We start from the raw sequence: 12,655 nt of genomic DNA, 5'->3' as shown, positions 1-12,655 counted from the left end.
AACAGTCTCTTAAAATTCCACATTAGTACCATTGTAATAATTTCTTGTTACTAACGTATGGTTTATTTACCATGGATTGAATCTCTTTTTGGTATAACCTTGGAGATCTTTTTGTTTATATTAATTAATTCATGTACAAGTACCATGTGTAAACAAGGTAGTAAAGGAGGCACGAAAAGATTTTGGAAAGAGTAGTTGGTGTTAATAACTTTGCTTAGATCTGAGTACAAATAGAGTGTTCCTTCTCAGTCCAATAATACTTACTGGCTTCTACAGCGTGACACTAAAGTCTCGCTGTAATAACTTAAATACTCTGGAACATTTTGCTTGCTAACTATTAGTTACTTGTTAGTTTATTTTAATATCTTAAAATTCTTATTTCAGTCCGAAGATTTTGCTTATATCACAAGCTATAAAACTCTTTTGACTTTCTTTTTTAAAACGGTACAATTAAAAACAAAAACCATATTTCTTTTAAAAAATAAAACCTTTGCTCTTTTTTTTTCAACTCTTGTGTTGTGTTCACTTTATGTCAAGTACTAGATATGGGTTATTTCTAGTACTTCTTATATTTATTTATCTTCTTTTACATATTTATTAGCCAGCAGAGTTTGATGTCCGCCTGTTACTCTAACTCTTATTAATTCTCCAGACTCTGCTTTAACCGGTTACACCATTAGCCTTAGTAATAGTAGTACTAATCACAGTAGCAGTAGTAGTACTATTGCTACTTTTGTATTAGCATGCACATAGCACAATTTTGCTAGTTCAACATACCCCTCAAAATGACCTGAAAGCTTCTACTTAATAGTCTAATCCGTTCTTAAGATACTACTAATAAGTGCTTTTGGCATCTGTAGTATGACATATTGACACAGAGAGGGTTTCAGTTTAGTTCAACATCCCCCTCAAAATATCCTAATTTTTTTTCCTTAATACCCTTAGCCTTAGTAGTTGTATTAAAAATACTAGTGAAAGTAGTAGTAGTAGTATGTATATTCTAACTTATGATGGGTTCAATATCCCTCTCAACATGTATAGAAATTTTCAATTTAATCCTCTAACTTATTCCTGGGACACAGCTGTTACGCCTTTTTAATAGCCTGAATCGACACAGTATGTTACCCTGAGCTTCAGTAGTACTACCATTAGAAATCATAGCAGTAGTAGAAGTCGTAGTAATAGTAACGGCGTTTGTAGCATTAGTTGTGATAGCAGTAGTAATAGTAGTAGTGCCAGTTGTAGTATTGTTAGTGGTTTTCAGCGTAATATGCTAAGCCATTCCTAAGGCATTGCTGATGTGTCTCTTTGACAACCGGCAAGCACATAGTGTGTTTTGATGTAGATTAAATTCTTCCTCAATATCTCCTCAAATTTTCTCCTTACTATTCTCAACCTTTGTAGTAGTTGCAAAAGAAATAGTAGTTGTTGTAGCAGTAGTGATGGTGGTAGGAGGAGTAGTAGTAGCAGCAGTAGTAGTACTGGTAGTAGTAATAGTAGCAGTAGTAATATCATGCACATATTGCCTTTTGGTCGATAGATCACCCCCTTTATGACATGATTCCTTGAAACTTCCAAAAAAAATACTCAGCAACAGGTGAATTGTATAACTTGCATTCCTTGCCCTAAGGCCTCTGGGAGTTTGTCATTCCCAAAGACATAGTTATTTGACCTTTCAACTATGTTAAACAAGATGGTTATCTCAAAATTTTGATCGAATGCCTTTGAGAGAAAAAGAAAAAAAAGGAGGGGGCTGGTTACTCTCCAATCATTTTTGATCTGATAAGAGTGTACCAGAACTTCCAGTTTCCAATCAAATGAGCCCTACGACAATTCCTTTCAGATGAACTGCCATGGTGAAAAAAAAAGTGACACACTATTCCCACTTTGCTCATTACTTAGGCAGCGCTATTGTGCTGCCTATGATAGCAGTCACATTACTGAATCACAGGTAGCCATATACTTTTTTAAAATTTAGAAAGTAAGGAATTATGATTCCTCTTAAAGATTAAAGTAAATTTCAAAGGCGTTCCGGAACTTGGATAAAGGTCTATTGCACAATAAACGAAAGGGCTTATATTTCCACTAATGACACTATTATAGATGGCTCTGTTAAGTTGCGTAGTATATTGCTTGTTGTGTGAATACTAATTGACTAGAAAACCTTGCACCAATTTCAAAGCTTTAATTGGTAAGAGACTTGTTTATGGAAATTTATAATGTACTTTTTTATCTTTTCCAACGTAATTATGTTTTAACCTAACACTTGTTTGGGACTGGACTCATTCCAGGATTTTTTTTCTAGGAACGCGAAATCATGGAATAAATTTAATTTTATAAACCGCAAAACGATTCAAAAAATGGTGAACCTAAACATTTTTACTTCAATATTACAGTGCCATCATTTTCTTTATTTAAAAGATGAATATAGAATGCAATATAAATTGAACCGTCAAAGTTTAGCTCGGTTATCTAGAATCAAAACATGTTATATGTATTTTTATATGAAAACAGCGTATGTTTAATAAAAGAGGCAGAGAACGGGGCAACTGCCCTCTATAAACTAAATCGTCATCTCTTTTGATCTATAAGAGATAGAAAGAGGCAGAAGCAAAATGAAATTACCAAAGCTTGGCTGTGATATCTAGAATAAAACATATTAAATATTTGTGTGCATATAAAAAGTCCGCATATTCAATAAAAAGATGGTAGGGTAGAGGGAAAATTGCCCCCTCCTTTCCTTGATCTTGAAAAATATGTTTTTTTTATGTTTTTATTCTAAAAATTGAAGAAGTTTGCCACACCTTCCTAGATTTTGAAAGATGGTTACCTCATCCTCGTAAAAAAAAAAACGAAAAAAGAGACTCCTCGCCCTACCCCCTATATCTTTGTGAATCAGCGCCCCTGCGTCTATAGAGATGAGAGATCGTTCCCTGCTTTTCAAATTTATAAAAAAAAGTATCTATGTTCTATTGTTGTCTTAAAACATATCTGGGTTGCCTAAGCTCACCCATACCTCGGTAAGCTAAACTACAAAGCTCTTTCTCATAACAAAACTCACCAACAGCTTCGAAGGTAGAAAATTAAATCCGAATTTAAGCAGTGATGGGTAAAAAGATTCCAATAGGATATTCATTTTTTTTTTTTTTTTTTTTTTTTTTTTTTTTTTTTTTTTTTTTTTTTTTTTTTTTTTTTTTTTTTAAGGAATATTGATGCAAAGAATTTGTAATTCGGATAGCAGATTTTGGTCTATGATATAATCCATAGAATTTTTTACTTGGCTCAAGTATACCTTTAAGTTCAGTGGTGACGATTCACGAAAATGCAACAAGGGGGCAAGAGCTTGTTTACTGCTTTCCGAATATTCTTAACAGTTCCAGCAAGCGTTTTTTTCTGGAGAGAGATAATTTTACAGGCTAAAACTTATAAAAAAAACTATCTGAGATCGACAATGAATCAGGATAGATTAAATAGTTTAGCAATTGTGACGATTGAACGTGAAGACGCAAGAAAATTAGATTTTCAAACAATTTTAGAAGAATTTACAGAACAAAAACTTAAAAACTTGTAAATTGATGTATTCTTATTCGGAGATATAAATTTATATTCAATAAGCGTTTTTGTATTTTGGACAATCTTATTTCTTTTTATTTATAGAGAAGTTACCCTATCTGATAATCCATCACATTTAATATATTTGTATATATACTGAGTTTGAATTTTATTCAAATATTTAACATATAGATAGGTCCTGCAAATAAATTCCAGTCAGACCCCTTACCTATTCGATCTCGGCCTGTAGAGCTATAACTAGGACATATATCAATTACTAGCAAAATATTTTCAGTACAAAACGTACAACTTTGAGATTCATTACTTTTTTATGACGGTAAAGTGCAGTCAATTTTGTACAGATGGACTGCACAGAATGGACATGACTTTAAGAGGGCAGCAGATACCAGATCATCCTTTTTTCATGTATAATCTCAGGATTAGCCTGGATGTAATTTAGATTACTAAAAATAAAGTATTGAGTTGTACTATACATCATACCGGAAAATATAGTAGTATTAGGAGGTGAAGTAGTGAATGATGTTAGCAGAGGAAGTCCCTGATCCTTCATGGATATTTATGATTAAAATTTAACCTGTATTTTTCTTTTAGATACGAGCTATTTGAAATTTTCTGGTTTAAACTGTGCTATTATCAGTTGCTTGATTCCAATATAATAAAATGTCTCGTCCAAACGGTGTCTCATGGATTTGAACATAGGCGTCTGTTTACTCCGTTTATCCAATAGAAATAATTCATTCTTCAAGATAACCGTCATAGTAAATATTGTTTGGACTGCAAACTCATCGTTTCTATATAGAATGATTGAAAAATAAGGAAATAATAATTTCGTCATTCATAATCTCTAAGGAAGATACATCAAACAAGACAAGAGACTCCAAATTGGCCTAGGCTACTAGCGGGCGCCATTTTGTGTGGCCGCCAAACACCTAGCGGTGAATTTTGTCATTACACAACGGACGAGTGAAAAAGGTGGTACTAAAATTATAGCAGTTTGTTTTTAATTTTTCGTTTTTGAGTTCACAAGATAATTTATTATTTTTGTCCATTGACATTGCTGCTGATTATGTTCCGGTTCAGATAAACTAATTCGAGGTGATTTTAAATGATGGTTTTTAGGTTACCTAGGCCTGGTATCTGAAGTTACTTGGTAATAAAATCATTTCTAGCCTATAGCCCAAGGCTAAAAGTTGCCAAGACTTTCCAATTGTAGAAACTGTGTCTTTGAAATCCTTTCGGTTCCCAGTAGGTAGGGGGGCTGGATTTGCCACCTTCACCAGACTGACTAAAAATTAACCAAAACCTTAGTAAATTTCTAATTAATTCAGAAGTAAGACAGCCTAGCTCAGAAATATACATAGCCTTTAGAATTAGAATTTTACCATGAATCCAAATATAACATTTATTTGTTTTGGACATGAACTTTACCCCAACCCAATGTGAAAATGTATAGGCTGCCCTGGGTTGTGTATATGCACTAAATTCTCTTAAGTCACTCTTTTCTACAAATTGTTTTAACAGTTAGTAACCTAAAAATAATGAAAAATTTGGATAAAGCTTTACTTTTGTGACAAGGTTTTAAAAATGTATATTGCTGCATATAGCAAGATTCTCATGATTGCATATTGTTTCTTTGTCATTATTACAGAAGTGCATCCATTTTTTAGCTTTCCAAAAATCCTCTTCAATGAAACTAAAAATGTGTAAAATGGGCAGGGTTTTGAAGCTGAGAGAAATGTTGGGGTTGGGCAATATGAATGAATAATGACACAAAAACCATATGCAATGATCAGAATCTAGCTAGCCTATATAGGCTACAGTGACTCAAAAAAAAGAAAGAAAAATAGATAAATTTATGACAGTTCATATAACTGACTTACCAATAAAGTGAACATATCACTTGATGCCTTTTTTATGTTCTTTATAAATATATTAATCACTCCTACCACAAATTCAAATTTAAGCACTTTTTAACCTAATCTAACCTTATAAATAATTTTAGGACTAAAAAAATACAGGATTATTTTTTTGAAAAGGGCCAAGAAAAGATGGTGCTGAGAAAACATAGTATTATTCATGGAAAATGAGCAACAACTTATACTTTAATTGAAAATTTGTCATTTTTAAGAGCTCAAAAAGTACGTGAATTTGAGTTTGTGCTAAAAGTAATTGTTATGTTCATAAAGAACATTAAAAAAAGCATTGAGTGGTATGTTCACTTTATTGGTAAGTCAGTTATATAAACTGTCATAATTTTTGAAAATTTGTTATTTTTAAGAGCTTAAAAAGTGCTTAAATTTGAATTTGCAGTAGAAACAATTATTATATTTGTAAAGAAAATAAAAATGGCATCAAGTGGTATATTCATTTTATTGGTAATTCAGTTATATGAACTGTCATAATTTGCCATGAAAAACTCACAAAAAAACTAAAATATCCTCTCTTCAAACTTTTAACACCACAGAAGCTTGACCTTCACTAACTGCAATTTCTGGGGAAAATAAGGTTGTAATGATGAAAAATCATGACCATAACAAACAAGGCTTAACCAATCAGACCTCACACTGCTGCCTGTGGGGCTCATGGACTAATATACTTTGCTCTATAGCCTAGGTAATGTTACCTGTAAGCAAAATCGGACATTGCACTGCCTACCTTTTGTAATATTTAACTAATTGCTCTGATTTGCCAGTTCAAAGTTTGCCACAGGCTGATGTCACAATAGTTACTATTGCAAATGTTCAGAAACAGATAGCTAATTTAAACTTGAAAGTAAAAATGAACCATCTTAGATATTAGCATTAATGGAAGCATGAGTTTTTTAATTATCTTTTGACTTACTGCTATACAGCAATTACCAGTGATGACTGGAATTAGTATTTAAATATAATTTCATTCATATTGTACAACCCCAACTTTTCCCTTAGCTTCAAAACCCTGCCCAATTTACACACTCACTGTGATGAATGAAGGTCATTCAGCTTGTGGTGAAAATAAAGTTTTACAAGAATTTGTTGCTTATGTACAATTCTGGGTATAAATGTGTATATTAAGGGGGAGGGGGATAAAGCTCATTTCCAAAACAAATGAATGTTATCTTAGACACTTGAATAGGTCTACAGGAAAAGAAAAGCTGATGTCATTCTAACCTACAAGCTAATGAAGGCCAATAAGATTCTAGTTTTATCTCCTGCTGTTCATTCTAATTTAAGAACCCAAGGTCAATGGCTGAAACTGTAAAGCAGTCTATCTTAATACACTTAATTCTTTTCCTCACAAATTGTCAACATTGCATTCAATTCATGCAAATACAAAATCCTTCACTTGGTCAAAACAACCCTTACCATATTTATTACATGTTTTGACTCTGCAGGTGCCAATATGCCCATTCAGAGTGCTGAGGAAAAGCATGATCTTGGGGTAATCATTGACAATAGACTTAAATTTCATAGTCACTGTTGGAACCAAGTAGCTAAGGCAAACAAGGTCCTTGGTTTGATCAAGTACCCAGTCACAAGTTGCCAACTAAGAGTAATCAAGAAGCTATACACAGCATTTGTTTGTCCCCATCTTGAGTTTGGCATGTCAGTTGCCAACCTGCACTTTAAATGTGACATGGAGATACTTGAGAAGGTGTAGTGTAGAGCAAAAAAGCTCCCTTTTTCCAAAAAACAAATCTCCAACAAGCAGCAACTAATAAAACATGACCTTCCAACCCTAACATACCATAGAAATAGAGATGTCATCCTAGCATTTAAGATGATAACCAGTGATACTATTAAGCCCATTTTCAATCACATTGAATACACCAAAACATGAAGAAACCCCAAAAAACTACATAAAATTTTTTGCAGAAAGCATGAGAAGCTGAACTTTTTAACCAATCACATTGTTTGACTGTAGAACTCACTCAGCAAATCTACAATGTCTGCCAGGTCAGTTGACAGCTTCAAGATTGGGGTTGACCAAGATTGGACTGGGAAGTCATGGAAGATGCAGTTGGATGAAATAGTATCATCCAGCAGAGTATAATAGCCCTCAAATGCACCAGGCAAGCAATACATCTAGTAACACCCAACAATTGAACCAAATTGCTCTATATATATTTAAACAGATCTGATTATCAACTGCTGCATGAATATTGATTCTATGTTGCCTGGCAACATCTACAGGCTCTTCAACCTTAATTGCTAGAAGATGCAATTTAAGATAATTAGAATAAACTCTCTAAAGACACATGACTGCTGAATCTGTTGGCATTTTCAAATGAAGACCAGATTTTGAGTAGTCCTTGAGGGAGTGGAAACTTGACTAGGAAGCTGCTGATGATCCAACTGAGCCTGGTCACTAAAGAACAATAAAAACAATTTCAATCATCGGCTTTGGAGCTTCAGAAGGAAAAACCCTTATATTACTCCAAGCTGCAATTTAAGGTAATAATTGGTGAAATTCAGGATGAAATTCCAATTCTAAAGGCATGTCTGTTTCTTAGCTATTTCATTAGTGAATCAATTGGATAATTTACCAATACTTCTAATATGGGTGATGTGGCTTTGGTAATATTGATAGGTCTCAATCAGATTTTTATGGCATTTGGTATTAACCAAGTGACAAATAGCAATCACAAATTCTGTCAGTCTGTTGGTCCTGGTTTTGCTACTTTAGGCACTTCCAGGTAAGCTAGGACGATGAAATTTGGCAGGCGTATCAGGGACCAGACCAGATTAAATTAGAAATAGTCGTTTTCCCGACTTGACCATCTGGTGAGGGGGAGTGGGGGCCTGTTAATTCAGGAAAAATAGAAAAATTGAAGTATTTTTAACTTACAAACAGTTAATCACATCTTAATGAAATTTGATGTTTGGAAGGATATCGTGTCTCAGAGCTGTTGTTTTAAATCCTGACCGGATCTGGTGACATTGGGGGGGGGGAGTTGGGAGGGGGAACCTAAAATCTTGGAAAACACAGAGTGGAGGGATCAAGATGAAACTTGGTGGGAAAAATAAGCACACGTCCTAGATACATGATTGACATAATAGGAACGGATCCGCTCTCTTTGGGGTAGTTGGGGGGGGGGGGGTGTTAATTCTGAAATATTAGAAAAAATGAGATATTTTAACTTATGAACAGGTGATCAGATCTCAATGAAATTTGATATTTAGAAGGATATCGTGTCTCAGAGCTTTTATTTTCAATCCCGACCGGAACCGGTGACATTGGGGGGGGAGTTGGGAGGGGGGAACCTAAAATCTTGGAAAACACTTAGAGTGGAGGGATTGGGATGAAACTTAGTGGGAAGAATAAGCACAAGTCCTAGATACATGATTGACATAATCGGAACGGATCTGCTCTCTTTGGGGTAGTTGGGGGGGGGTGTTAATTCTGAAAAATTAGAAAAAAATGAGTTATTAGTAACTTACAAACGGGTGATCAGATCTCAATGAAATTTGATATTTAGAAGGATATTGTGTCTCAAAGCTCTTATTTTAAATCCCGGTCGGATCTGGTGATAATGGGGGGAGTTTGGGGTGGGGGAACCTAAAATCATAGAAAACGCTTAGATTGGAGAGATTGGGATGAAACTTGGTGGGAAAAAACAAGCAGAAGTCTTATATACGTGATTTACATAATTGGAACGGATCCGTTCTATTGGGGGGGGGGGGGGTAATTCTGAAAAATTAGAAAAAATGACGGATTTTTAACTTACGAAGGAGTGATCGGATCTTCATGAAACTTCATATTTAGAAGGACCTCGTAACTCAGATCCCTTATTTTAAATCTCGACCGGATCCAGCATCATTGGGGGGTGGGCGGTTGGGGGGCCGGAAATCTTAGAAAATACTTAAAGCGGAGAGATCAGGATGAAACTGGATGGGAAGAATAAAAACCTGTCTAAGATACGTGACTGACATATCTGGACTGGATATGCTCTCTTTGGTGAAGTAGGGGTGGGGGGAGGGTAATCTTGAAAATTGAGGTATTTGTAACTTTCGAAAGGGTGACCAGATATTAATGAAACTTGATATTTAGAAGGATCTTGTGCTTTAAAGCTCTAATTTTAAATTCCGACCAGATCCTGTGACATTGGGGGGAGTTGGAGGGGAAACTGGAATTCTTGGAAAACGTGAAAATTCGGGTATTTTTATCCTACGAATAGGCGATCGGATCTTAATGAAATTTGATATTTAGAAGGAATTCATGTCTCAGAGCTCTTATTTCAAATCCTGACCAGATCTTTTGACATTGGGAGGAGTTGGAGGGGGAAATCTTAGAAAACACTTGGAGTGGAGGAATCGGGATGAAGCTTGGTGGATAGAATAAGCAAATGTCCTTGATACGTGATTGACGTAACCGTACTGGATTCGCTCTCTTTGGGGGAGTTGGGGGGAGAGGTTCATTGATTTGGCGAGTTTGGTGCTTCTGGACGTGCTAGGACGATGAAAATTGGTAGGCATGTCAGGGAGCTGCACAAATTGACTTGATTAAGTCGTTTTCCTAGATTCGACCATCTGGGGGGCTAAAGGGAGAGGGTAAGTTAGAAAAATTAGGTATTTATAACTTACCGAGTGGGTGATCGGATCTTAATGAATTTTGATATTTAGAAGGACACTGTGACTCATAGCTCTTATTTTAAATCCCGACCGGCATTAAGCCTCTGCTTTTCATTTTAAATCAATCTATTGATTCTTAGAATTTTGTTAGAGCTCATACCATATGAGCTCTTGGCTCTTAGCTCTTCTGGCCTCGTCACAAGTGCCATATGAGCTCTTAGCTCTGGTTTTTTATGGCACTTGGTATTTACCAATTGACATATAGTGATTGCAAATTCTGTTGGTCTGTCTGTCCTGGTTTTGCTAGTTTAGGCACTTCCAGATAAGCTAGGACAATGAAATTTGGCAGGCTTATCAGGGACCAGACAAAAATATATTAGAAATAGTCGTTTCCCTGATTCAACCGTCTAGGGGGAGGAGTGGGGGACGGTAAATCGGAAAAATTCAGAAAAAATGAGGTATTTTTAACTTGCAAATAAGTTGATTGGATCTTAATAAAATGTGACATTTAGAAGGATATTGTGTGTATTGTGTGAAGAAGGTGCTGTGGAAACCTAAAATCTTGGAAAATGGTTAGAATGGAGGGATCAGGATGAAACTTGGTGGGAAAAATAAGCACGAGTCCTAGATACATTATTGACATAACTAGAACGGATCCACTCTCTTCAGGGGGGAGGGTTAATTCTGAAAAATTAGAAAAAATGAGGTATTTTTAACTTACAAAGGAGTGATTGGATCTTAATGAAATTTCATATTTAGAAGGACCTTGTAACTCAAATGTCTTATTTTAAATCCTGACCTGATTCAGTGTCATTGGGGGGGGGGGACCGGAAATCTTGGAAAATACTTAGACTGGAGAGATCAGGATGAAACTTGGTGGGAAGAATAAGCATAAGTCCAAGATACTTGACTGACATAACTAGACTAGATCAGCTCTCTTTGAGGGAGTTGGGGGGGGGTAATTAAGAAAAATTAGAAAAACTAGGCATTTCCAACTTACAAACAGGTGATCAGATCTTAATGAATTTGGTATTTAGAAGGATCTTGTGCTTCAAAGCTCTTATTTTAAATCTTGACCAGCTCTGGTAACATTGGGGGGGGGAGTTGGAGGGGGAAACCGAAAATCTTGGAAAATGGGAAAATTGAGCTTTCTTTATCTTCTGAATGGGTGATCAGATCTTAATGAAACTTTATATATAGAACGATCTTATGTCTGAGATGCTCCATTTTCAATTCTAATCGAATCTAGGGACAAGAGGGTTGGAGGGGGGAAACAGAAATCTTGGAAAACGCTTTGAGTGGAGAGACCAGGATAAAACTTGATGAGATGAATAAGCAAAAGACCTAGATACATGATTGACATAATTGGAACAGATCCGCTCTCTTTGGGGGAGTTGGGGGGAGATTTCCTGTGCTTTGGCGAGTTTGGTGCTTCTGACTTCGTGTCTCAGAGCTCTTATTTTAAATCCCGACCGTATCTGGTGATATTGGGGGAGTTGGAGGGGGAACTAGGAAATCTTGGAAAACGCTTAGGGTGGAGGAATTGGGAAGAAACTTGGTGGGAAGAATAAGCACAAGTCCTAGATACATGATTGACATAACTGGACTGAATCCGCTCTCTTTGGGGGGTTGTTAATTCAGAAAAATTAGAAAAATTGAGGTATTTTTAACTTAAGAACGGGTGACCAGATCCAAATGAAATGTCATACTTAGAAGGAACTCATGTCTCAAAACTCTTATTTTGAGTCCTGACCAGATCTGGTAACATGGAGGGGAGTTGGAGGGGGAAACCGGAAATCTCGGAAAATGCTTAGAGTGGAGAGATTGGGATGAAACTTGGTTGGAAGAATAAGCAAATGTTGTAGATACTTGATTGACGTAACCGTACCGAATCCGCTCTCTCTGGGGGAGTTAGGGGGGGCAGTGCTTTGGCGAGTTTGGTGCTTCTGAACGTGCTACAATGGTAAAAATTGGTAGGCATGTCGGGGATCTGCATAAATTGACTTGATAAAGTCTTTTTCCCCGATGCGACCATCTGGGGGGCTGGAGGGAGAGGAAAAATTAGAAAAAATAGGTATTTTTAACTTATAAGTGAGTGATCAGATCTCAATGAAATTTGATATTTAGAAGGATCTCGTGTCTCAGAGCTCTTGATTTAAATCCCGACCGGCTTTAAGCCTCTGATTTTTCCTTTTAAATCAATCTATTGATTCTTAAAATTTTTCTAAAGCTCATACCATATGAGCTCTTGACTCTTCCAACCTTGTCACTAGTGCCATATGAGCTCTTGATTGAATTAGCTTCTGCAATATACTAGGCATGGCTTCTTTTGATTTAAAAACTAGGACATAATAACAAATTAGCTATAGCCTATCATTCAAATAGCCTAGCCTACTTATTCAAGACAATTAATTCCCTAGGCGATTCAATTGATGGCAAATTTAGATTTCAGATATAAGGTGGACCTAGTGAAGTAGATTATGAGTGCTCCAAGATAAATTATGTGAAATAACTAAGCCTATAACTTGACT

The 12,655-nt window shown here is 35.8% G+C and overlaps 1 protein-coding gene across 3 annotated transcripts in view; it reads left to right on the top strand.

Moving 5' to 3' along the window:
- Window positions 1-4,520: 4,520 nt before the first annotated feature.
- The window catches only part of LOC136038813 (uncharacterized), a 68,268-nt gene continuing 60,133 nt past the window's right edge, over window positions 4,521-12,655 (top strand). Inside the window, exon 1 of one of the 3 annotated variants that reach the window (XM_065722199.1) lies at window positions 4,521-4,668. The gene's annotated coding sequence lies outside the window, so the exon portion shown is untranslated. The remainder of the gene's footprint in view (window positions 4,669-12,655) is intronic. The other 2 variants (XM_065722200.1, XM_065722201.1) reach the window with 2 other exon arrangements.

The sequence above is a fragment of the Artemia franciscana genome, chromosome 18 (genome assembly GCF_032884065.1).
Source record: "Artemia franciscana chromosome 18, ASM3288406v1, whole genome shotgun sequence".
NCBI lineage: Eukaryota > Metazoa > Arthropoda > Branchiopoda > Anostraca > Artemiidae > Artemia > Artemia franciscana.
The sequence above is the reverse complement of the archived record's forward strand: the minus strand, read 5'-3'. Positions and strand labels throughout refer to the sequence as shown.